This window comes from Dermacentor andersoni, chromosome 2 (assembly GCF_023375885.2).
Source record: "Dermacentor andersoni chromosome 2, qqDerAnde1_hic_scaffold, whole genome shotgun sequence".
NCBI classification, from domain to species: Eukaryota; Metazoa; Arthropoda; class Arachnida; order Ixodida; family Ixodidae; genus Dermacentor; species Dermacentor andersoni.
This window is the reverse complement of record NC_092815.1, coordinates 179,093,136-179,118,122: the sequence shown is the minus strand read 5'-3', so window position 1 is coordinate 179,118,122 and position 24,987 is coordinate 179,093,136.

The window sequence follows — 24,987 nt, the reverse complement described above, 5'->3', positions numbered from 1 at the left end:
GCTCCAGCAAACATGATGCGGTTTAAAGACAATCTCAATGTCTAAAAACCTTAAACGGTCATTAGTGGGCTCTTCCGTTGTTAATGTAAAATCCTTCATAATCGTACTGAAGGCGTCAATAATTGTCTTGGAGGTTAACTCCGTTGCAATCGATGCAATAGGCGTAGTTAAGTTTCAAAATGCCTTTGGAACGAGTGTCGGCAGCTTCATGGAAATGCTCACTTACTACCTAAAATCCACATTCCTTTGTCATGACAGTAAGGTTTTAATTCAAGAGCAGGGAGTGTGTATAGGTTCATGTTTGGCCCCCATACTTAGCGACCTTTTGATGGCACGCTATGACAGGAGCTTACTCGCTCGCCTACAGCTGATGACCATAAGAATATTTCGCTTTGTAGACGACTTTTTAGTATTTTATCCAGTTGACCCTTGTGACACGGAGTTAATCTCCAAGACAATTATTGACGCCTTCAATTCTCGGCTCGGCGTGTGCAGTGAACCGGCTCAGCTCGGGTGCGGTTCCACGCTCCCCTCTCGCCGTTGGTATGCTTCAGCGGCGACTATGTCGCTCGGAGTTTTGCGGGTACGAGCCGTGTTCGGCGTTCCGTCGACCAGCACCACCGTCGCCTCTAGTGGCTCGTCCGCATCGGCATCGCAAACCGTGCTCCTGGCTTCCGCCCGTGTGCTGGCCGATGGAGTAGAATAGCCAGGGATGGAGCATCGTGACCTCCACGACGGAGGAGGAGGCGGAGCGCGGTTCCTGCAGCAGGGTCGGGGTGGCCACGTCCCAAGAGTCCTACTTCTCATTCCCGTCGTGCGTCTGGTTGAGGCGATTCCAGGATGGTGGGACCTTGCGGGGTCTGAGTGAGGCCGAGTCGCCTGGCCAACTTGATCGCGGGGCGCCCGTCCCCTATTCGCCCACGCAATCACCTTGATCGGCTCCTTCACCAGCTCGGGGGCCATAGAACGTGGCCAAGCCTGGGCCTGGCTGAAATACGAGACTTTCCGTCGTCATCACCTACTAATAGCAGCTGTCGGCGTCACTTACGCCGACAGCTTCCCTGCTGCGGTGGTCAGTGCAGGGCTTCAGGCCGGCGACGTCTGCCTGCGCATAATGTCCATATTTTCTGTCAGTTCACTTTCTCGGAAGTGTTTTTGCAATTGCTAGTAGGTACAGCAAGGCGTGACGCTTTTCACGGCGCTCGACCTTTCTGCGCAGGCGCGAGTAAGAGCGGGTGCGAGAGAGAAAATCTGGGGGCTTTTGCTTCTTGAATATGCGACTCTGCCTAGGCACTACGGAGGAGGTTCTTTAGCGCGTGTTGTATGCGTTTGCCCCTAGGCATGCCGGCATTGCGGGGTGCGGTCCAGTTTACGCTCCGTCGCTGGCTGCCCGCGCGGTGACACAGTGGGCACGGACGCGCCATTTGGTGATCGCTGTGTCTGAAGGGGCGAGGTTCTGACTGGTGTTGTATAAGTCGCGTGTCGCTTTTTTTAGTCGCGAAGATAGACTGCATTTTTTACAAGCACTGCTAAAAGAGGGCACATGTAACCGACAAACGGAGGCCTCAGGAGAGCACCTCAGGTTGTATTAAAGCAGGCGGCGCAGGATCTCCGAGGCACCCAAGCGGCAGCGGGGGGATCAAAGCTGGAAGCACGGCGGCCCGTGGGTTGGGGCCGCGGAGGTCGAAGCGTGCAAGCGGGTGTTCGCATAAAAAATTGTCTGTCCGCTATCGCGGACAGACGATCTTATACTCCATTCGCACGCGCAGGCCTCTGCGAGCCCCAACCCACGGACCAGTCAGGGTTCTAGCTTTGGTGTCCTGGTGTCCGCTTTGGTGTCCTGGAGGCGCCGCCAATAATGCGAAATAATGACACGTTGTTTTAATTATTAAAAACACGACTGAATAAATATAATTGCGTCCAGCCGTGAACTTGCCATACAAAGTTCAGCACTACCGCGCCCCGCGACTTCTTCTGCCAGCATGCCTAGAGACGAACGCATACAACACGCGCTAAGAAACTCCTCCGTAGTGCCTAGGCAGAGTCGTATATTCAAGGAGCAAAAGTCCCCACATTTCGTCTCTCACACCCGCTCTTACTCGCGCATGCGCGCAAACGTCCGTCGTCTCCGCAAGTGCCACGCCCCACTGTACTTACTAGGAATTGAAAATACGCTTCCCGGTATACATAAAACACGTCTTTTCTTTTTTTGTTTTGTATTCTCGTCATTTCAGCGACTTAACGTGGAGACAAACAATTCTGGGGTCTTACCTGCGAAAACCACGATTTGATTACCAGGCACATCGACGGAAAATAAGCGCACAGAAAGATACACACGAACAGCCGATAAAGACAGAATAGCGGATAGCGCTTCTCCTGTGTCTTTCTTGCTGTTCGTGTGTGTCTTCCTGTGCGCTTATTTTCCGTCGATTGCAGTGCACCAGCTAGGCCGTCTGCAGTTGTCAAATTATCAGGCACCCCGTAGTGGGGGATTCCTAATGAAGTTTGACCACCTGGGGATCTTTAACGTGCATGCAACGCACGGCACCACGGGTGTTCTGCCATTTCGCCGCTACTCAAATGCTGCCACCGCAGCTGGGAATTGATCCTGCGTCCTCGGGTTTAGTAGCGTAACACCAAAGCAATCACGCCACCACGCGGGTATACTGTATATTGCAGAGAGTTTAACCGTTCTTCAAACTTGTAAGTTCGTTGTTTTATCTGTGCGGAATATTACCTGTAAGATATACTACTTTTATGCAACCGGCGCGTATAAAATCACCATATAGCAATCTCCAAGGATGCGGCACTGAGGCATAATGACGATGAAAACAAGACGAAGAAAAATAAATTTTATTCCAGCCTAGTGTAATGCAATATGGCTGAGAGTATCATCTGGATCCTTAGCCTATGTGATTAGTTTTGCATTCCTCCCATAAAAGTCTGCATAAGTTGAAATCCAAAGCAAAAATAGCTAATCTTATATACATGACTTCAAGTGACGTTTTACTGATGGAACACCATCAGTTTTTTAACGAAGCTGCGTATTTCACTGCAGATTTTTGCACCGACAAATGATAGCGAACGCTAGGTCGCATACGTTCATAGTTTTCGGCAAGTTGAATTTATTATGCTCAGCCTGTCTAGTATCCCTTGACGACGTGAGAAATATTGATGGCTTGTTCGTGGATAAGTTGCATCATATTTAGCTGTGCAAAAAGTTGTGCAGAAGGTGCGTCCTTCGTGGCCGATGTAATTGTTCTCACCGTCATCTCCATAATCCCACCGTCCATAATCTAAAGCGTGAATATTTCAACATTTATCTATTACTGCAAGTAAACGGGCATTACGTAGAGTAGGGGCCACTCTACTGGCGTGCGTGAGTGCATACGTGCATGCGCGTGTCTGTGCGTGTGTGTTCAGTATCTGCATTGCAGACAGCATTATGGTTTTTCAAAGTTCTATATTTGCAGTCTTATCTGTGGCATATACTTACTGTAAATAACGGTTGCTCTATATATATGCAGCCATCGCTTATAACACGCATCGGGCAGGAGGCCTAATTGATGCTGGAGGAATGATCTAAAGCGTACTATTTCTGAAATTTTACTATTTCTTCACTTTTCTTTGAAGGCAGCAAGCATACGTATTGCGTAGGGTCTCAGCACATGTATTTGCGATATGTTGTCTCATTTGCTTCTTATTTGTTCCCATGTCCAATTTTCATTTAAGGCATTATGAGCCCAATATAGATAATCGGATCAACAATGATGAGTGGTTTGCTGTTATCAGAAAGAGCTGTTTGCCTTTTGGCCAGCTACCTTTGCTAATGATACGCGAAACGTCATAATTAGCTGAGTCGTGCTTTTATAAGGAACTATAGCTCTTGCATAAAGACTTTTGCGAAAAAGACCAAACGCACAAACGCATCTGTATGTACGTTAGTTCTTATTGACCCTTGCTTTTTCTTTTTCTTTTTTTGTACCATTCACAACTACGCAAAGAAATTTAGTTTGAAAAATGTTGGAGCACAAATAATATTTGAAAGATGAAGTACGGAGCATAACAACGTAGTGCCTGAGAGAAAATCCTTAATATTAACAAATATACGAAAAATTGTTTCGACGTGCAACGCAGACGCGCTCCAGCTAAGCTTTAACGAACTACGTATAACCAGCGCCTATATTAGACAACCCCGCTGTTAGATTAACATCATGACAGAGTAAGTCCAACAACTGAGCGAAGCACAGTGTGCTGGTTCTCGGCCGGAATCATGCGCCATGTTCAATGCCACACTCATGAACCTCGTGGGCTCGCCCCCTGTAGTTTCGACGCATGCATTTCAATTGCAGCCGGTTCATCGTCAGTTTTGGCCGTCCTACAATATTCGTTAAAACGTTCGGACTCACGAGAGTACGCCTTCGTTGCACCGCCATGGAAGCTTTCCACTTATGTAGAAGCTCAACTTTAACGTAACCCGATGGCTTGGCATAAGATCTGTTTGGGCCATGCAAATTACTTAGCTGCCATAAATCGAGCGACATTGGTCGATGATTTTGTCTGTCAAGAAGTCTAGAAATGAGGAATAAAAATGTGACGACGACGACGACGACGACGACGACGATGACCTTGAAACAAAAGTATCTCACCCCGCGTTCTTGGGCGGCTTCTTTTAAGCACTCGACACGCACTCACTCACGGTGGCAGCATCGTCTACGTCGTAGAGCACTAAGCCTACACATGGCCCGTAAATGCATGGTGTAAATCCAAAAGCCTTCGATAAGATTTCTTTTAAGATTTATTAATGAAAACTGAAGGTAACTTTCCGGATACCGGTTTTATGCAGTGGTTTTCTCATTTCCATGCCTGTGAGCGGTACCTTTAGGTAGTGGAAGAAAAATCTATACTTTCACGTGTACCAGCTGGTGAGGCTTATACATTTCTCAATAACGGCCATGTCCTCTGCTATAGAGGTCTCCCAGATAAGAGAAAGTACGGGGTGCGATTCCTAATCCAAGAAGACACAGCGGGCAACACTGACGAATTCTACAGCATTAATGAGATGGTAGCAGCCGTCGTAATCAACCTAATAAGAGGTATAGATTAAAGGTAGTACAATCCTACGCTCCAACATCCAGTCACAATGATGAAGAAGTAGATCAATTTTATGAAAATGTTGAATTACCGATGAGAAAAGTGCGAACTCAGTATATTGTAGTAATGGGCTACTTCAATGCAAAAGTGGGGGAAAAGCAGGCTGGTGAATAAGAAATTGGCAACTACGGCGTCAATTCTAGAAACGCTAGAGGAGAGATTCTGGTAGAATTTGCAGAAAGGAATAGGCTAAGAATAATGAACACCTTTTTCAAGAAACGTAGCAACAGAAAGTGCCACCTGGAAAAGCCCTAATAGTGAAACAAGAAATGAAATTGATTTCATACTTTCTGGCAATCCCAGCATAGTGCAGGATGTATAAATGATAGGTAGGGTAAAGTGCAGTGATCATAGGTTAGTGAGAGCTAAGATTCACCTCAGTTTGAAAAGAGAAAGAGTAAAATTGGTCAAGAAAAAACAGGCATACCTAGAGGCAGTAAGAGTAAAAGCAGACAAATTCAGGCTGGTGCTCGCAAACAAATATGCAACCTTAGAACAGAGGGATGATGATATAGAGGTAATGAATGAAACCCTAAGTTGGCTTCAGAGGCGGCAACTGAAGTGGAAGGCAAGGCACCAAGGCAACCAGAATATCATCAGCAATCTCGAAGGTATAGTAAAAGCAGCGGAAGAATTCTATACTGACCTGTACAGTACCCAGAAGACTCAGGATAGCTCCATGCGAAACAGTAATGAACAGGATACAGAAACTCCTCCTATAACTAGCGATGAGGTCAGAGGGGCCTTGCAAGACATGAAACGGGGAATAGCGGCAGGAGAAGATGGAATAGCAGTCGATTTAATGAGAGATGAAGGAGACATAATGCTTAGAAAACTGGCGACTCTCTATACGAAGTGTTTATCGACTCCAAGGGTCCCAGAAAACTGGACAAATGCAAACATTATACTAATCCACAGAAACGGAGACGCTCAAGAATTGAAAAATTATAGATTCATTAGCTTACTTCCAGTATTATATATAATATTCAACAAGATAATCTCCAATAGAATAAGGGCAATAATGGACTTTAGTCAACCAAGGCAACAGGCAGCTTTCAGGAAGGGATACTGTACAATGGATCACATATATGTCATCACTCAGGTAATCAAGAAATCCGCAGAGTACTATTAGCCTATGTATATGGATTTCATGGATTACCAAAAGGCATTTGACTGAGTAGAGATACCAGCAATCATAGAGGCATTACGTAATCAAGGAGTACAGACCGCTTACGTAAATATACTGGAAGATATCTACAGAGATTCCGCAGCTGCTTTAATTCTCCACAAGAAAAGTGGGAAGATAACTATAAAGAAAGAGGTGAGACAAGCAGGCGCAATCTCTCCGATGCTATTCACTGCGTGCCTGGAAGGAATATTCAAGCTATTAAACTGCGAAGGCTTTGGAATAAGGATCGACGGCGAATACCTCAGCAACCTATGGTTTGCCAATGACATTGTTCTATTCAGCAACACTGCAGACGAGTTACAACAAATGATTGAGGACCTTAACAGAGAGAGTGTAAGGATGGGGTTGAAGATTAATATGCAGAAAACAAAGCTAATGATGAATAACCGGGCAAAGAAACAAGAGTTCAGGATCGCCAGTCAGCCTCTAGAGTCTGTGAAGGAGCACGTTTACCTAGGTCAATTAACCACAGGGAACCCTGATCATCAGAAGGAAATTCATAGAAGAATAAAAATGGGTTGGGTCGCATACGGCGGACATTGTCACCTCCTGACTGGAAACTTACTATTATCATTGAAAAGGAAGGTGTATAATCAGTGTATTTTACCGGTGCTGACATATGGGGCAGAGACTTGGAGGCTGACAAAGAAGCTTGAGAACAAGTTAAGGAGCGCACAAAGAGCGATGGAACGAAGAATGCTAGGCATAACCTTGAGAGACAGAAAGAGTGCGGTTTGGATCAGAGAGCAAACGGGTATAGCCGATATTCTAATTGACATTAAGAGAAAGAAATGACGCTGGGCAAGTGATGTAATGCTGAAGTTAGATAGCCGTTGGACCATTAGAGCTACGGAATGGGTACCAAGAGAAGGGAAGCTCAATCTAGGACGACAAAACACTAGGTGGAGCGATGAAATTCGGAAATTCGCGGGCGCTAGTTGGAATCGGTTGGCGCAGGACAGGAGTAATTGGAGATCGCAGGGAGAGGCCTTCGTCCTGCAGTGGACATAATATAGGCTGATGATGAAGATGAGCTGGGGCACCTGCAGGCAGTGCTCTTGGCTCTTTTCTATTTCTTGTATTTATTACTGGCCTCCCAAACGACACAGGCGTACCAATCATATCTTCTGCACTTGACTGCACTTTTTATAGCAAAAAAGAAGCACATATATTACCAAAAAGTGTTAAGCCTGCTTAACATCAACACATCAACATCAGTACGATGACTCGCAAATACAGCTAAATCTAGTCAAAAAAGACTTATGACTCTTTCTAGAAAGAAACACTTTCTGGATGGCCGTAGAATATTATTTATTATGTATTAAATGAAACTCTGCAGTACAAGTACTTATGGCTGTTGTTCCTTATGGCTGTCATAGTGCTTCGCGGTTTCAAGAGCAATTTGTACGTCTGTTACAAACTAAGAAATAAAAGGAGTAGCCTGCAAATCGCTAATTATAGCAATAATTGGATACGCGCAAATCGCCTTGGACCCGTACACAGTAACTAATAGCAAATTACCTTGTGCTGTTTTTTTTTTTCAGTTTCTGTATCAATGACGGGTATTTTTGCTAGCTTTTCTTGACACTACCGCTCGTCTTTCAAACGTCATATTTTGCACGGAGGCTCCTTTATGCCTGCGTTATCATAAACTAGGCTTTTACGCGGTGAAAATTTTCGTCCCAGTTGGCCTCTGAATGAAATCGCCGACACACTTCAGCGTGCGCCATCTTCCCGGCCAATCTCCCCGTAGTGGGTGTGCGCCATGGCTTGAGGAGCAAGCAAGGAATCAAGCACGTACGTCTACAGTTTCGGCGGCTCGCTTTCACGGCTCAGTTCCCCTTATCACGACACGGCGACAGCGTCCGACCATGCAGTGTCCGTCACCGTCCGACGTCACCAGCAGTCCTCGGACGCAACCTATGATGGCGCGGCAGGAGCTCCCACCTGCACCCAAGCCAAAACCGATGGAGACTGACTGCACACCAGCGTCGTCGCAGAGCACCACCTTTACCAGCGCCTCAGCCCAGATCTCGGCAGCCGATCAGAGGCCACAGCAGCGGAAGAAGGAGCGCGACCTTCAGCGGACGCTGGCAGAGGACAGGGCGCCTCTGGTCGTGGCTGTGTTCATCCTCTGCATCGTTCTGCTGGTTCTAATCTTCCACGCATGGCTGTACTTCCAAGAGGACGAATTTTCACAGCGCCGCCGCGGTCGAAACTCGCTGACTTTCCGCGCGCAAGTGGCGCCGGCTACCGGCAGGGCCAACGCGTGGATGACGCTCGAAGACTCGACGGATGCCACGTACGAGGCCACGGGCGGTGCGACGGGCACCAGCAGGACGCCGCTGTCGACAGCCGTAGTCTACGGCAAGACGCGTGAATGGAAAGAAGCGAGAAACGATACTTCTACCGGCGTCGAAGAGGCTTCGGGAACCATGGCGGCGTCGCAGGATGCAGTCGAGATTCTATGAGCTGACCTTCCGTGTTAACAGTCTGAATTGGACACGTACGCATCGTTTATGGCCAGCGTTGGTGTCGTCATGTTTTATTTTACGTTATATCATTATCCTTGCTTAATATGGGCTAACGTCTGCGTCTAAAGAAAACCACGTCGAAATACGAACTGAACGAGCGACAGTGATGGTCATACCTAATAAATACGTCTGGTTTAAGGGTGTATAGTGTCATCACGTGTATTTCTTCAGAAGCGAATAGCCTGCTGTAGTGATAAGTTTTTCGCCCGACATGGTGGTGCTGGGCTGTGGCTCGTCTTCCTCTGCCGATGTGAAAGTGCCGATGCAAAGGGCGCATGATCTCGCGCTACCGGATGTATAGGACGCTTTTTTTATCTGACGCACGCACTCTCACACGAGAGACAGAGAGAGAAAGAATAAACTTTAATCAAGAATCCCGGTCTGGGTTCGCCCGCTTTGTTCTAGTCTCTGTACCAAGTGGAATTTTGTGTTGCAACTCGAGCATCGGTTTAATTTGTTAGCAAAACGTCGTTTCATGCGCTAAAGCACACAAGCAACTGGAACTCCAATGCATTTCTCCGCAAAGTTCGGTAATTTATATCTCGAAACTGGTGTCGTCCTGAGAATTCGTGCCAAGTGGCACGAATTCTCAGGGCGAAGTCTTGTTATGTCCTGCGAATTCATGACCTTGCGAAGATTGCGGCTAGAATTTGTGAATTGCAATATGGGTCATGAGATAATTAGCTTAAAAGTTAATTAGTGCAATCTTGTTAATTAGTCGATTTTGCATTTCAATTTTTTGTGCAAGTAGGGTCCGCCGCTTCGAGTATACCGGCTCATAAGCTAGAATTGAGCTATGTGCCACAGGCAACCTTTAAAAATTTTTGAAAGTGCTCGCTGAAACACCCTGTATATCCAGGCCCACACAAGTGTGATATCGAGAAGTTCATGACCGAGCACTTTGCATGGGTTAGCCGTGATGACACTACTTCTGTGATCATCGTTGGAGACTTCAATGTGGACATTTCAAAACCAGACAAGAAAGGGTTCACTCAGTTTGTGCTTGAAGAGTTTAGTTTGAAGTTCCACACTAATCCAAGTGACTCAGCTACTCAACAACGGTCGTGCATAGATTTAACTTTGGCCAAGAATCTGTCTAAGTCCGTAAGCGAACCAATTAGTGTATATCACAGTAATCATAAAGCCCCATCGTCCCTACCATTGCCAAATGACGAAAATAAACATATGTACTCTGTTTAAACTTGTGTGATGTGCTACAGCATCGCTGGTCATCCACCTTAACGGAGTGGGTTGGCTCCTCAATTTTTTTTTTTTTTTTTGGGGGGGGTAATATCTTGGTTCACTTGCAGAGTTGTTAGTTCTCGTTCTTTTTCTCTGCATGCTGTTCCCTTTGGTTGGTTACTACTATGTGCTCACATTTGGCGCTAGACAGGGAGAAACCCCTTTCTTGGAGGTTTGTGATGTTACACCGTGATGTTAATAGCTGTTTCTAGTGTCTCTTGAATTCCAGCTGGAGATCGTCTGCTGGCCCAGAGTATGATAACGCCTGCATATATCGTAAAGTGCAGGTCTTCTACCCGCCTTAGGAGAGTCGACAGCTTGCTTGTTGCTAATGAGAATAGTGTGGGTAAAAGAATCGACCGTTGGGATACAATCCTTGTCGGGTACCTTTTCTACAGCGAAGCTGTATATGGCTAGGGTTCCACGCATTTTTGTTCTCCGTGAACAAAAACTATCATCATCAATGGTTTATATCCCCGTAAGCATTCATACTCCCGTAAGCAAGCAAAATATGCAATGGCTTATAGCCCCGCAAGGCAGAGGCTACAAGCACTCAGCAAAGTGAAACGAACAATGCTTAAATTCTTCTTAATCACACATACAACATACAGAACAGCATGTCGAAAGCTGTTATCATCAATGGCTAATACCCCCGTGAGTGGCTCATACCCCCGTAAGCAAGCAAAAAATGCAATGACTCATAGTCAGTCCCATAAGGTTCACGGCTACTCACTTTGAGTGAATTAGCTGCAATGACACTACCCCTGTTGTCGTTGTCAGTGATTTGAATATGGAATGGTCGTTACCGAAAAGAGAGCGGTTTACGCGTTCCGTATTGCAGACATTTCCCTTGCAATGTCACACCGATGCGGCCCAATAGACCACCCAGCAGCGTATGTGCGTCGATTTGACATTATCAAACAATGGGATTGCAGTTGCGAGTGAAATAATTACCACCGATCAAGAAAACAAACGAGTGTGAGTACCTTTCGTCACGGTTACCACCCATCAAGGCAATAAATGAGTTCGTACATTTGTTCAAAATTATGTGTTACCTCCGTTTCGTGTGCTAAATAGCTTCGCTGGTCAACCACCTTCACAGAGTGGAATGCCTCATATTTTTTCTGACTCTTCTTTGTTTATCAGTACCGCTTCGTGGGTAACATTTTCAAACGCTGCTCTGATATCCATTCCCACTACGGCTCCGAGTTGGCTACTGCTCTGTGTTCTATATACTTCTTGTGTGGCGAGCAATGCATCCTGCACACACGTGTCCCTTAGGAAACCAATGGATCGAGGATCGACTGAAGTACAAGTCTCCTACTGCCATTAGAGTGGTGTGAGGGCCATTCATTCGATATTCTTGCCCAGGCATGACATTAAAGAAGTGGGTCCCAGGTGGGTAATGGCGTTCGAGTTCTCATTGGGCTTTGGTATCGGAATCACTGTACCCATTTTTCGCTGTAGCCACCTAACCAGATTGCGCTTTGGAAAGGACAGGCTAGGCTAGGTTAGGTTAGGTCAGGTAAGGCTAGGTTAAGTTAGGTTAGGATCCCCTTACCCATGGAGGAAGAGTACATTTCTAGAACGCGGACAAGAAGGCAAAAATATCTGCCCCAGATATTAACCGGACCTCCAGATACCACTGGCTTTAAAATGATGAATACCACTACGCACTGGGGCAGTCGGTCTATAAGCGCAGCTGTGGTTAGCCGGCCAAGTCGAAAAGGCGCATCTTGACAAGAGACGCGCAGCGGCGTTTGGCGACGAACGCTACCCGCGACCGTCATCCATGGCGGTGGAGAAACGTGACCCAGCGCCACCAACGGCCGCAGCATCTAAACCTTCAGACAAAGCTCTCGCGTTACAGCACCTGCGTCTGGAAGAGCTGACTGTATAGTTGGCGCACCGCAACCAGGTGGCACGAGAGATGTGGTCTTTGTTAAGTCCCTCGATAAAAAGAAACTTGTTTTGTCAAGGAACTTTCGCTCTTCGCGGAGAAAGTCCGGAAGCAAAACAGCCGAAAGAGCCAAGCAAAGCTATTCACTCTAAAACAGGAGGAATGACCAAATAAATAGCTTTGGTTCATTAAAGTACTTGTGTGCTTAAAGGTGTATGTTTGTTGCAGTGAGGATATTTAGGTTGCGTTTTCGTGGAGTAATGCCCGTACAGGACACAGCCGTCGGCCGGCGCATCTACCGCGCTAGTACAGATGGCTGGCTATACGTATACGCCGGCTCGTTATACGGGGTGATAATTTCTAAGTTTTCCGGACTTTTTTAAAAAATCGACTGTTGCAGATAACGTAATTTTGGTCCATGAGCTGGACTATTCAGAGAGGTGGGCATTACTTGCACGGGAAATGGAAACACATAATCAACTAATTAAAAAATAATAAATTAACTTCTTAATTGATTACCTTGCGGCACATATACCAATTTACGAATTGTAAGCGGGGAGTTAGCAAGGCGTGTCCCCTAACAATGAATTTCCCCCTGAATGACACCAGTGTGGAGATATGCGCTGTCAAATTCGCCGTAGATATGCACTGTTGTTCCACTTACTTTTCTAAAGCTTTATTTTATGCACTGAAGCATAGAAGTAAGTGGAATGCCTATGCATTACGTCCCACACTTTGGGAAATATCTCGAAATTGGTGTCATCCCGAAGCTTCATTTGAAGTGTATACGTATCGGGAAACTCACCTGCTACAATTAGTAATTTGCATAATGTGCCGTGAAGTAAATAATCGCGAAGTTCATTAGTGAATTTTATTAACTAGGTGAATATGTTTCGATTTTTCGTGCTTTTATTGTCCGCCTCGTTGAATAATCCAGCTCTAGGACAAGGCTTATGCTACCTGCCACAGACGATGTTTAAAAATTCCCGAAAACTTAAAATGAACACCCCGTTTCTGTGCATTCCTCTGCCCAGCATGCATGTCGGGCTATGATGTAGTTTCCGTACAACGAAACTGCGCGGGAGACCTCGAGAAAAAACCGCTTCTACTTTAATAATTGTGACCAGATGGTTAGAGCATTGCGGGCTGCTGCACTGGAATTGAGAGGTTCGAGCCGGCCGCGCATTCATTTTTATTGCATGAGCAGGTCCGAAACGAGGCCAGACAGGAACCTATTCACCGCAAAGTGCCTGGAATGAAGCAAAGAAGGCAGCGCATTAAAATGTTGTTGTTGATGCCATTACACCTGGCTCATAGTTTTGTCGTCGTCGTCGTCGTCGTCGTCGTCGTCGTCGTTGTTGTTGTTGTTGTTGTTGTTGTTGTTGTTGTTGTTGTTGTTGTTGTTGTTGTTGTTGTTGTTGTTGTTGTTGTTGTTGTTGTTGTTGTTGTTGTTGTTGTTGTTGTTGTTGTTGTTGTTGTTGTAAGTGGCCGTGGCACAACATACCCCACTGTGGGCGCTGAGTTTCCCCACTGAACTTTTGCCTCCACAGGTCTGGTCTGGTTATATCGCCTTTGTGTTCTTTATGCAATGAGAGTGGATTTCTGCAACAATTCTTTTTGACATGCCGCCGGTTCACTACTCCAAGGAAAACATTTTTAGAAGAACCCTTCTAAAACATTGGCTTGAATTTGGCTGTTCCAGTAATTCTATCCAGCGAGGATATACCGTACTGGGTTAAAGTCACAGAAACGTTTGTGGAGCCCTCTGCTTCTTTCTGCGGGGGACAAAAACAATTGCATGCTAAAGTTTTTCTTTATGCTTATTATGCTCACATAATTTTTACTGTAATGCTTGAATATTTCATCTTTCATCTCTGCAACAGTGGACACTTTAATTCCCATTCACAAGGTACTTATTTTATCTCACCTTATCTCCCAAAAAAATTTGATAACCTTCTCACCGCTAGAATTACGGCGGACCCCCCAGAGTGGGTAGCGCCATTTTACTAAGTAACAAGAACAAGATGGGTACCTGGCTGCAGAAATCTTTCTAAACGAAATGTCTGTTTCACTGGAGAAGTCTTCTCTTTCTGGAAAATTTTTTCTATGCTTCCGACCACAAGGTTCATCCCTTCCGCCAGGTTGCAAAGATATATTTTTTCACTGCGAAATCCGATTTGACATCCGTACCAGAGCATGGTTGGTCCAGAAAATTCTGTAAAACTCGGCAGACGGAGGTGACGCTCTCGAGGCAGCGCTGTGTGTGCAATATTCCACAAATAAACTTTTTTATAAGTACATATCTGGCCTGGCGGTCTCATCACTATGTCTTTTGGTAGCGATTGAATCAATCGGTCCTTTTTACCGACTCGACGGCGCTTCTCCCCCCTAAGGAGGATTCAGTTCGAAATTCCGCGACGCTTGCTTGGCTTGCCTGACTTACCCTTCCTGTGCCGCCATCTTTTGGAAGAGCCATACTGGGGCACACGCACAGAAACGCATGCGATATCATCGAAGACTTCATTCGGGACTTCCACCGACTAAATTGTTAACGTTATTGTTCTCTTTTATTTTTTCTCTGCGTAATATCGGTATACGTTTGTCATCAACCTTGTTGCTCTTCATAACCAAAAAACATTTGCGTCTGTTCATTCTCACTGCTTACTCTACGCGGTAGCTCGGTACATATGGCACTGCGCTGCTGAAGTCGTGGGTTCGACCCCGGCCGCGGCGATTTAGGTGCGTGTTAAGGGACCCCAGGTGGTCAAAATTAATCCGTACTCTCACACTACCGCGTACTTCAAAGTCAGACCGTGGTTATGCCACGTAAAACTTCATAATTGATTTTCCTTTTCTAATTCCCACTACCTTTCTTTTTTCTGCTCCTCTTCGTTTGATTTATTAAGCTTTAGAAGTCCGTGCAATCAATTCATTCGCTTTTTTTTGCCAGCGCTCCTAGCTTCTTCGCCAATCCTCCTCAGTGGGTATGTGGCATGGTTCGAGGCTATCACAGTTCACAGTTTATTTTAACGCGACAGCGTTAAGGAGCTCGTGTCGCAGAAAAGCCGGTGTCGTCGGCGTTGGTGTCGGCGGCGTTGGCCGTGAGCGATAAATCACAGCAGGCACTTCATGAATAAAAAACAACTTGCAAGATGGGCTGGGTGGGAATCGAACCAGGGTCTCCGGAGTGTGAGACGGAGACGTTACCATTGAGCCACGAGTTTTTTTTTTTTCTCTTTAATGTCTGACTTTGACAAAGAAAGAACAGCAATAGCAATACACAAAACAAGACATAAAAGATACAATGAACACGTAGTATTGACATAAACAGCCTGGTAGGGGGCTGGCAACGCCACATTAAAATTCATTTAGAGCCATCAATGACTCCACCCTTGACAGCCACTCGGGGGTATCGCCACCGGCCTTCAATATCTCAACAAACCGATGCACAGTTTCACGGAAATAAATTCGCGTAGGTCGTGCATCGGGATCACAGTAGTATCCTGCCATTCGAGAGCGCCAAATACTGTGGAGGCCAATTAACATTATTAAATCAAACGGAAAACCATCCTCGTTAGTAATGGGTAGATACCGCATTCCATGAGGGTCGAGGGGGAATTGTTTCTTTAACGTTCTTTGTAGTACGTCCCAAAAAAATACCCCTCCCCAACAATGAAGAAAAACGTGATCTATCGTTTCTGGTTGTTTGCAGATAAGGCAGTGAGATCCCCATGGAAGAAATAGGCCATTTTCCTGTAAAAACATTTTTACTGGCAACGTTCCAGTGTGTAACTTTAAAAAAAAGGTTTTAACCCCTGGCGCAACTTGCATTTTTTTTACTCTCTAACACGTCCCTACCAGGGCCTCCACTGTACAAGGCTCTGTACATTGGCTCCGGCAGAACAACGTCACACAAATCCTTGTACAATTTTTTTTTCTTTTTGACAGTAGATAAATATTCATTTGAAAACCTCGTTGCAAGGAATCGTACACTTGCGACAACTTCTCTAAAATATCCAAAAATGCTTCCCGTGAGTGTTTCGGTTGAAACAACAAAGTCTGGCAACGCGCGCCCGAGCCTTACTTGGCATGCGGTGCGCAAGAAAGGATCGCTGACGTCGCGAAGGAAAAGAAACCTGTTGACAATCTGCCGCAAAAAAAGGTGTCCCAGGCCCAATCCACCATTCTTGACTCCTCTGAACAAATTTGTTCGGCTGCACCTTTCCCATTGCGCATCCCACACGAAAATGGCGAAAATTCGATGCAGCTTCTGTACATTGAGCCTTGCACAATGTAACACCTGCATTACATACCACAGCCTACTAATAAAGAACAGATTGCACACGGTGGCTCTAGCAAAAATAGATAAGTTCGTTCCTTTCCAGCTTTCCGCCTTTCCACGTGTATCATGCGTCAGCGCTGTCCAATATGTCGCGCTATCACGGTAGCATTCTAGAGGTACTCCCAAATACTTCGTTGGGGTCGTAACCCAGGACACGTTTGCAAAGCGGTCGGGCGTAGATTGCCATTCTCCGTGCCAGAGCCCTAGTGATTTTGCTAAGTTCACTCTGCTGCCTGTGACTTGGCAGAAGTTCTCTACACATTTAATAGCCTCAGTTACACCTTCCCTACTGGTTGAAAAAACCGCCACATCATCCGCATATGCCAACAGCTTGACTTCCGCTGCTTGCAACCGAAAGCCGGGAATTGTCTGTTTTTTCACGATGTTTAAGCACATCGCCTCTATGTATATGCAAAACAAAAGAGGGCTGAGGGGACAACCCTGGCGTACCGACCGCTGCACGCTAATTGGGGCCCCCAGACTCTGGTTAACGATCAATCTCGTCGTGCAGTCATAGAGAAAGAAAAAGACTAAGATCGGACACTCCGAGAAATCTGGCCTCAGGAACTACGTCACGGCTACGTAACGAACTAATGCTCTCATCAAACGCCAGGGGACGCAGTCGCAAAAAAAGAAAATGTTGTAATGAATTCAGCTCAATCGCTTTACAATATAATTATACACCCAAATTTGGCGTGTTTCTGATACATAAAAACAGAATTTATCGAAGACACCTTCCATGCTTTTTGTTCTTCATTCGTACTGCCATCAACACCAATCACCATTCGTCCATCGAGAAGAAATCAACGACACCAGCGGCGTGCCAGCGGGAACGAGTCGTGAACGTCGGCTGCGGCGGTGTTCTTGTGTATGAGAAAGGTGAGTCACGTTTTTAAGTGAAGCTTGGAGTAATTGACTTGTGAGCGCGTCGAGGTTCGCTAAAAAAAAGCAGTTTGCGGCTCTATATGAGGCGGCTAGACGCGAACAATGCGAAAAGCATGCCCCCTCAAGAAACGCGTAGCAAGAGGGCTGTACTAGCTGTACTTTTTTGCTATCCCCACCGAGAAGGGCATAATCTTTGTTGGTTGCGTTCCGTGAAAATAATCAAACGACGCGAAGCTGCCATTAACTTGCACCGGTTCACGGCTGTGCACTGCACTGAGACTCAGCTTGTCAGACGCTATCGAAACGCTGCGACTCCGTTTGCGAGGGTAAACCGTTCTTGCCCAGCGCTGTTTGCGATAACCGCGGTATCGGCGTTCCATTGAAATAGTTCGTGTTGGTGGATTAAAAACGATCTGCTGGACAACGCTTAAGGTCAATATCATGAATTGCACATTTCAGGAAAATTCCGGTTTCGAGAAAATTGAATTCCTACACCGCGTTTAAATGATCGCGTCACGGTTGACGGTCTTTTCGTTGGCCCGTTCTAGAGGCTGACGAACGCTGGAAAGAACATAAAAGACGCCACGCTGATTCAGACCGAAAACGGCGTTCCGGGGACGGGCGCTACCTAAATAAAGAAAGCAGGACGTTAGGCACGCTGTAGCCAAGTTTTGCTTGCTCGTTTCCCTTATAGAGTAAGGGCTCCTGAATATTTTAACGATATTGCTTGCAAACAATGGCATGTGACATAAACAGCGAGCATAGCTTATTGCGTTTGGTACTTTAGCGAGGTGTGTATCTACGGCGCACGGACGGACGCTGGTGTAGGCGTCCGTGCGGATTGTTTATACAGAAAAGTAACGGTGGGGAAAAGTCACCAATGACTACTGCATGTACTTATTGCGGCGGCCGTGTTGGGAAGTACTGCGCATTCTAGTAATTTTCGGTTCCTTATCATTTTTTCGTGGCGAAGACATTGCACAACGTATTGTCGCGTAGGCGTGGCGTGGCGCGCATTTGAACAAAGGCCTCGTATTTGGACGTTTCGAATGTATCTTTATCACGCTTATGTGAACTGCTATTTTGCCCACCAATGTACTCCTTATACTGAGTACGTACAGGGGTGTCCAAAACTTCACAGGCCGCGATGCCCTCCATGGGATTAAATAGGATGGCGGCCTGGGAACTTTTGAACACCCCTGTACGAGGTATTAACATTTATCCTTGTAAGTCCGGGTTATATGGGTCAGAGGTCAGGATGTGTCGGTGGTTTTATATTGTGCATCGGTTGGCTATTACTTCAAAGCGGTTTCCTGGTATAGTTATGACGTGTACATATGTTTTTGGTAATTAACGAAGCGTGCACTTATTGATATTTTCAGACCGTGCTGATGCCATGCCGTCCGGCGGTCCAAGCTACGGCAGCTACTGCTGTGTGTCGTGGTGCTTTGACAACGGCAGAACCCAGAAGAAGCCTATCTTGACTTGGAATAAAAACATTGCGGAAACTCTGTCTCTTTGATACATATGAGCGCTTGTACCAAAACACAGAAGACAAGCGCGATGGATAAAGCCGTAGTGAATTATGATTACCTCTATCTCCATCTGTTACAACTTAATCGAAATAAAAATTGCGTCACTACCTCAATTCACACCAAATATTGAACTAGACAAAAGAGTGAATCGCTAAATCAAAGCGACAAATAAAAGCGTTGCCATTTGGGTGCCGAAAAGTGGTCTGAAATGACAAGCTTCCGCTACAGCCCAACGTCGGTTACGAGGGGTAATCCAAATTTCGCGCCAGCGAAACCGAAACAGGACGTGCAGGCCAGTTGCTCTCATCAACCGCTAGGCGCGCTAGGGTCGATTGGGCCGCTGGGGGTGTATGGGAGTGTCCACTCTTAACTTTTTTTTCTTTCTCTATGGTGCAGTTCCGATACGCCAGGGCGACACCCTCGCGAATAACAGAACCAACGTTAACATGGTCTAGTATGCAAAGCAAAATTTCATGCGCGACACAGTCGAAAGCTTTTTCAAGGTCTAGTTGCAAGATGGCCACGCGGCTACTTGTAATATCGCAGCACTCCAGCACGCATCTTGCTGTGTGAATATTAGTCGTAATAGATCGTCCCTTAATCCCGCACGTTTGATGCGGTCCAACGATTTCCTGGATTACGGACTGTAATCTTCGCGCTAAAACTTTCATATAAATTTTGTAATCCACATTTGTGAGTGCGATTGGCCTGTACGCTGTTACTTGTCGTAACTTCTCTGCTTCGTCAGTTTTGGAGATTAAGACAGTGTGTGATCTTGCATAAGACGGAGGCAATTCGTTAATTTCGTAAGCTTCATTAAACACTACCGTCAATATTGGCGCGATTCCACGCTTAAAAGCTTTGTAAAACGCCGCGCTTAACCCGTCCGGTCCTGGGGATTTACCAGGATTTAAATTGTCTATCGCCGTTTCTACCTCTGATTCGGTTATTGGCAGCTCTAACCTATCCTTCTGCTCATCGTTGAGTCGCGGCAGTGCCCCAAGGAACTTATCCTTAAACGTGTTCGTGTCGGCAACATGTAAAGCGAACAACGCCTGATAGTACTGAAAAAATGCACGCTTAATATGTTCGTTATCATCCGATAAGACGCCTCCCCATTCTATGTTGTCTATGTGATTTCGACGAGCGTGGGCTTTTTCAATTCCGAGCGCTCGTTTAGACGGCGTCTCCCCAGCAGCTACATGTTCCGCTCTCGCCCGGACCAGCGCACCACGATAACGCTTCTCTTCTATCACTTCAACTTTTTGTTTCGTTTTCCTAATGTCATCGATCCATTTACCAGGCGCTTCGCATTCTTTCTCGAGCAGTTTTACAAGCATAGACCTTAGATTACGTTCATTTAGTTTCTCCTCGTACGCCATAGAACAAGACCGCTCTATTGCTTTTATTTTAAGTTGTTCCTTACAAAGCTCCCACTGTTGCCATGTTTTCAGTTCTTTATTCGGCTCTATTTTGCCGATTTCTTCAATTACCGCACGGTTGAAAGCATCGTCTTTAATCAGCTTATTTATCTTCCACAGTTCCCAGCTAAAAGCACTGCCACGTTTTTGTGCCCCAATCCCGCACTCTACTAAACAGTGGTCTGAGAAAGACACCGGCACTACTTGATAACTGTTGCATTTTGGAATCACGTCCAGCGTTACATAAATGCGGTCCAGACGGGCATGACTTGCACGCTGGAAATGTGTGTACTTCACACCACCCGCGCCTTGCATACACTCCGCCACATCCTCAAGGTTCCATTTGTCTATGATTTGCGACAGTACCTCAGTACTTGCGTCCCTGAACCGCCGATCACTAGTCTTATCGCAAGCACTCAGGACGCAGTTGAAGTCGCCCATGATAATCAGCTGTTTATCGAAACTGAGACGCTGCTCAACGCTTCTAAAGAAATCGACCCTTTCATCCACAACATTTGGTGCGTACAAACATAAAACCCGCCATTCTGTATCGCTGAGTGTGAAATCGACAGCAACACACCGACCTGACAAGCACGAGAAATCAGCATGCACGACCAAAGCCGGCAACTTCTTAATAAAAAGGACACAACCAGCAGATGTGCCGATGGCATGGCTTACAATAGCATAGAATCTAGACGTGAAACGTCGCACCATGCTCCCGGTCTCTTCCTCACCGTCAACTTTTGTTTCCTGCACGGCCAATATATCAATGTCGTGCTCCGTTAAAAGCCGATACACCTGACTTTGCTTTTTCTTTCCTGCCAAGCCCCTGACATTAAGTGTAGCTACCTTCAACGGAGATGCAGGAGCCATTTTAGCAAGGAAGTGAAAAGGCCGAGAGCATGGTGCTTACCCTCCGCGTCTAGCGCATGGCTAGACGCCATCGCTGATGCCGGAGCCACCCTGCGCAGGCTCCGAACCTTGCAGCGTAGGTGCTGTATCGCCACTTCGCCTCTCAGACGAAACGTTAGGTCGCTGCCGGAGACTGGCCCGCCTGGCTTGAGTTGTTTTCGCAGGCGGCTCCTCGATGCTGGTGGCTGCCACCTTATCCCCTTCGTTTCCGGTGTGGCCATAAGGGCGCTTGGCTGGCGCGGAGACGCTGACTGCGCGGCCACCGCTCAGGTCCGCGTTCGGCGAGCTGTTCGCCGGTTCGCCGACCTTGGGTGCCGGAACGCTCTTCCCATTCTCTGACGCCTTCGCCCGAGACGCAGGCAATTTCTTCTCTTCGGGGTGCATCTCTCCGTTGCTTGACTTGGTTGTGTCACCTCTGGCAGGCAATTCCTTCTCATCGGGGTGCGTCTCTCCGTTGCTAGACGTGCTTGTGTCACCACTGGCAAGCCCCGACGGGTCGGTCATTCCTGCTGGCTTGCCCAATTCCTCGGCTCCTTTCGCTGCCTCTTCCGCCTCGTCGACGTCCATCAGCAGCTCCGTCGACTTGTCTTGCGATGCCGGTTCCGTAGCCACCGCATATGTGCGGACGCAATCGCTGTCAACGTGACCATAGCGTCTGCATTTTGAGCACCGTGGCACCTTGCATTCACGTCGAACGTGGCCCGTTCCCACGGCAGCGTAGGCACTGCATAGGCCGCCCAGGCGCCACCACAAGGGCCAACTCTCCTGCAACGCGTATGGTGAGGTAGATCATCGACCTTCAAACCGGGTTTCAGCTTCAGGAGCATGGTCCTCGTTGTGGACCCTTTCTCCTTGACGCCTGAGACACGCCAACGCTCCCGGGTCACTTCGGATACGTTGCCGTAAGCAGCGAGAGCCGTCCGAATGTCGTCGTCCGCCACGCCGTGCAACATCCAGTGCAGCCGTAGTTTCACCTGTTGGTCATCTGGATCGAAGATAATGCAGCGGCGTCCTTTTACTTCCAGTTCCTTGAGAGCGGTCAGCTTCTTAGTTGCTTCGATGCTGTTGAGAGTCACCGCCCAAACATGGTTGATTTGGTACGCCCCCAACGCCACCACGTCGGGAAGCGCACCAGCGTTGGCTAGGGCGTCGCGGGAATCCTCAACCCTGTAGGGCCTAACTCGTACGTCGCCGTGCAAAAAAACGGTGTTAACCACAACACGTCCGGTGGGCAATGTAGGCAAAATGATCTCGTAGTCCTGACCGTCATTGTCTTCAATCTTGTTTCCGCGGCTTGCAGAGGCCGCTGTCGCCGCTCCGCTGGAGCACATGATTCCGCGTCCGCACCGAACGGTAGCCGGAAGAAGAATCCCATTGAGCCACGAGTTCGATGCTTCAAAGCGGTACGAAAGCGCCTCTAGTGAACGCGGTGTTGCCTTAGAAACGAGGTGTTTCTAAGGCTCAGGCGTGCGTCGCTTGCTCAGGTGCACATTTCGTTGTCGCGCCGAACGCTGCGTTGCTCGACGCTCACCGCGTCCGATGCGGGGCACGTAGTCGCTGCACCGTAGCCCATTGTCTTACACCCCTTGGCGGGTCGACGGGAACGCTGTCGCGTTCCACTCTTGAAGGCGACGCTTAAGCGTCCTCCAATTTTATTTCATCTTGGGTTATACATTTGTTTTTTTTCTTTTTTGTGTTATTTATTCGTTAACTAATTCATTTTATTTTTTCAATCATATTACCGCCCGATTCGTGGCCTATTCCCCATAGTGGGTTCGTGCCATTAATTGAGGCTTCATCATCATCATCAGCATCACCGTCATCGAGCGCAAAATTAATAGAAAGATTATTAAACGCACGTATGGTTCAGTTTGTGACCACAAGAGAATTATTGAGCCCGTGCCAAATTGGATTTAGACCAGGGATGTCCATTTGGTGCGCACATATCGACCTAGAAAGCCGAATTCAGTTGGCTCGTTACCAAAAACAATATGCTGCCCTAGTCACATTAGACATTTCTAAAGCATACGATAGTGTGGAATACCCTTTATTAATAAAGAGGATGCAGGATATTGGATTGCCAGACTACTTCGTGACGTGGACTGCAGAGTTCTTGCAGGGCAGGGAGTTTTACTGTGCACAAAGCGGAATTTCATCGGGAAAATTCAGACAAACACGCGGGGTTCCTCAAGGGGCAGTTTTGTCCCCGCTGCTGTTTAACATCCTACTCAGCTCCATTCCTCATCATCAAAATGTAAGCACGTACGTTTACGCTGATGATATAGCGTTTTTTGCATCAGCAAGTGATATTCAGTCACTGTACGAATGCTTACAGGAATACTTATGCGAGCTAGAAGCATGGCTGGACAATATTCGCTTGTCCCTTAATGTGAATAAGAGTGCCGTTCTTGTCTTTCCCCTACAAGACCCAGTTACTATATCCCTTTCATACCGTCACTCCACTATCCCACAAGTGGAAAAGGTCAAGTACCTTGGAATTATTTATGATGGTAATCTTGATTGGCGTCAGCATATTGAACATATAACTTCAAAAGCTTCTCGTGCAATGGGGATATTACGAAGGATAAGTAATTATCGATGGGGCATGCGCAGAGACACACTCATAATGATTTACCGCATGTATATTCGACCTATACTAGAGTTCGGTTGTGTGTTATTCTCCGGCGCCGCGGCTTACAAGCTACGCCCACTAGTTTTGCTGGAACGGGAAGCGCTTCGCTTATGTCTGGGGCTACCAAAGTTTGTAGCCAACGCTGTGCTCTACAAGGAAGCACGATTACCTTCCCTTGAAATGAGATTTAAGATACTTACCGTTCAAACATTTATAAGGCTCTATGAATCCCCACTAAGAAGATCCCAGTCCATCTTCATCAAACAACGAGTCCAATTTTTTGGAGTCAGATGGCCACGGTTTCACACGCCACAAGTCATTGTATCGCAATCGTTATTGAATCCGTTAGACGTAAATATAAATGATATAATCACGGAAAGCAGCATCTCAAATTCACTAGTTATTACTTATGATGACCTATACCCAAATAATGTAAAGCAGCTTCCCTCGCATATTCTTAACGGCTTACTCCAGGATCACTTGAATCAACTCCACACTAACGTAATTATAGCAACGGATGCTTCGCAGAGTGAAGAAAAGGCAGGAGTTGGAATCTTCTCATCATCATTGGACTGGTCTTTTTCTATTCGGCTTCCCGACTTCACTCCAATATACCTAGCGGAATTCCTAGCTGTTGTCCTAGCTATACGAAAGCTACAATCTTTCAGGTCAACGGCGGTAACATTCACAGATTCTTTGTCGCTGTGCACCTCACTTACTGCTCCCGGCGAGACACACATATTGAAAACTTTGTACTCCCTGGCTCCAAGTCATTTGAGAAGTTTACGATTGATATGGGTACCTGGGCACAAAGGCATATTTATGAATGAGGTGGCAGACAGCTTGGCCAAGGCTTCTATCAGCGGCCCAGTGCTTCCCCTTCTTCCAACGATGGGCTTCATCACGTCCGCCAGGTTCAGAAGATACATCCTTTTAACATCTCAATTTCGATTGAGATGTCAAATCATCCTTGGAACTACGCCACTTACAATTCCCTTGGAGCAGGAAGTTTTGCAAAACAAGACAAACTGAAGTTACAATAACGAGACTACGTTGTCGAGTCCCATCTCTAAATTTTTACATGCACCGATCTGGTCTGGCAATATCCCCATTGTGCCATTTTTGCAATGCATTAGAGACGATTGAGCACTACCTACTGGAATGCCGGCGTTTCTCCTCCATGAGAAAAATGACATTAGAAATTACAGTGCGACAGCTTGGCCTGCCATTGAACACTCCGG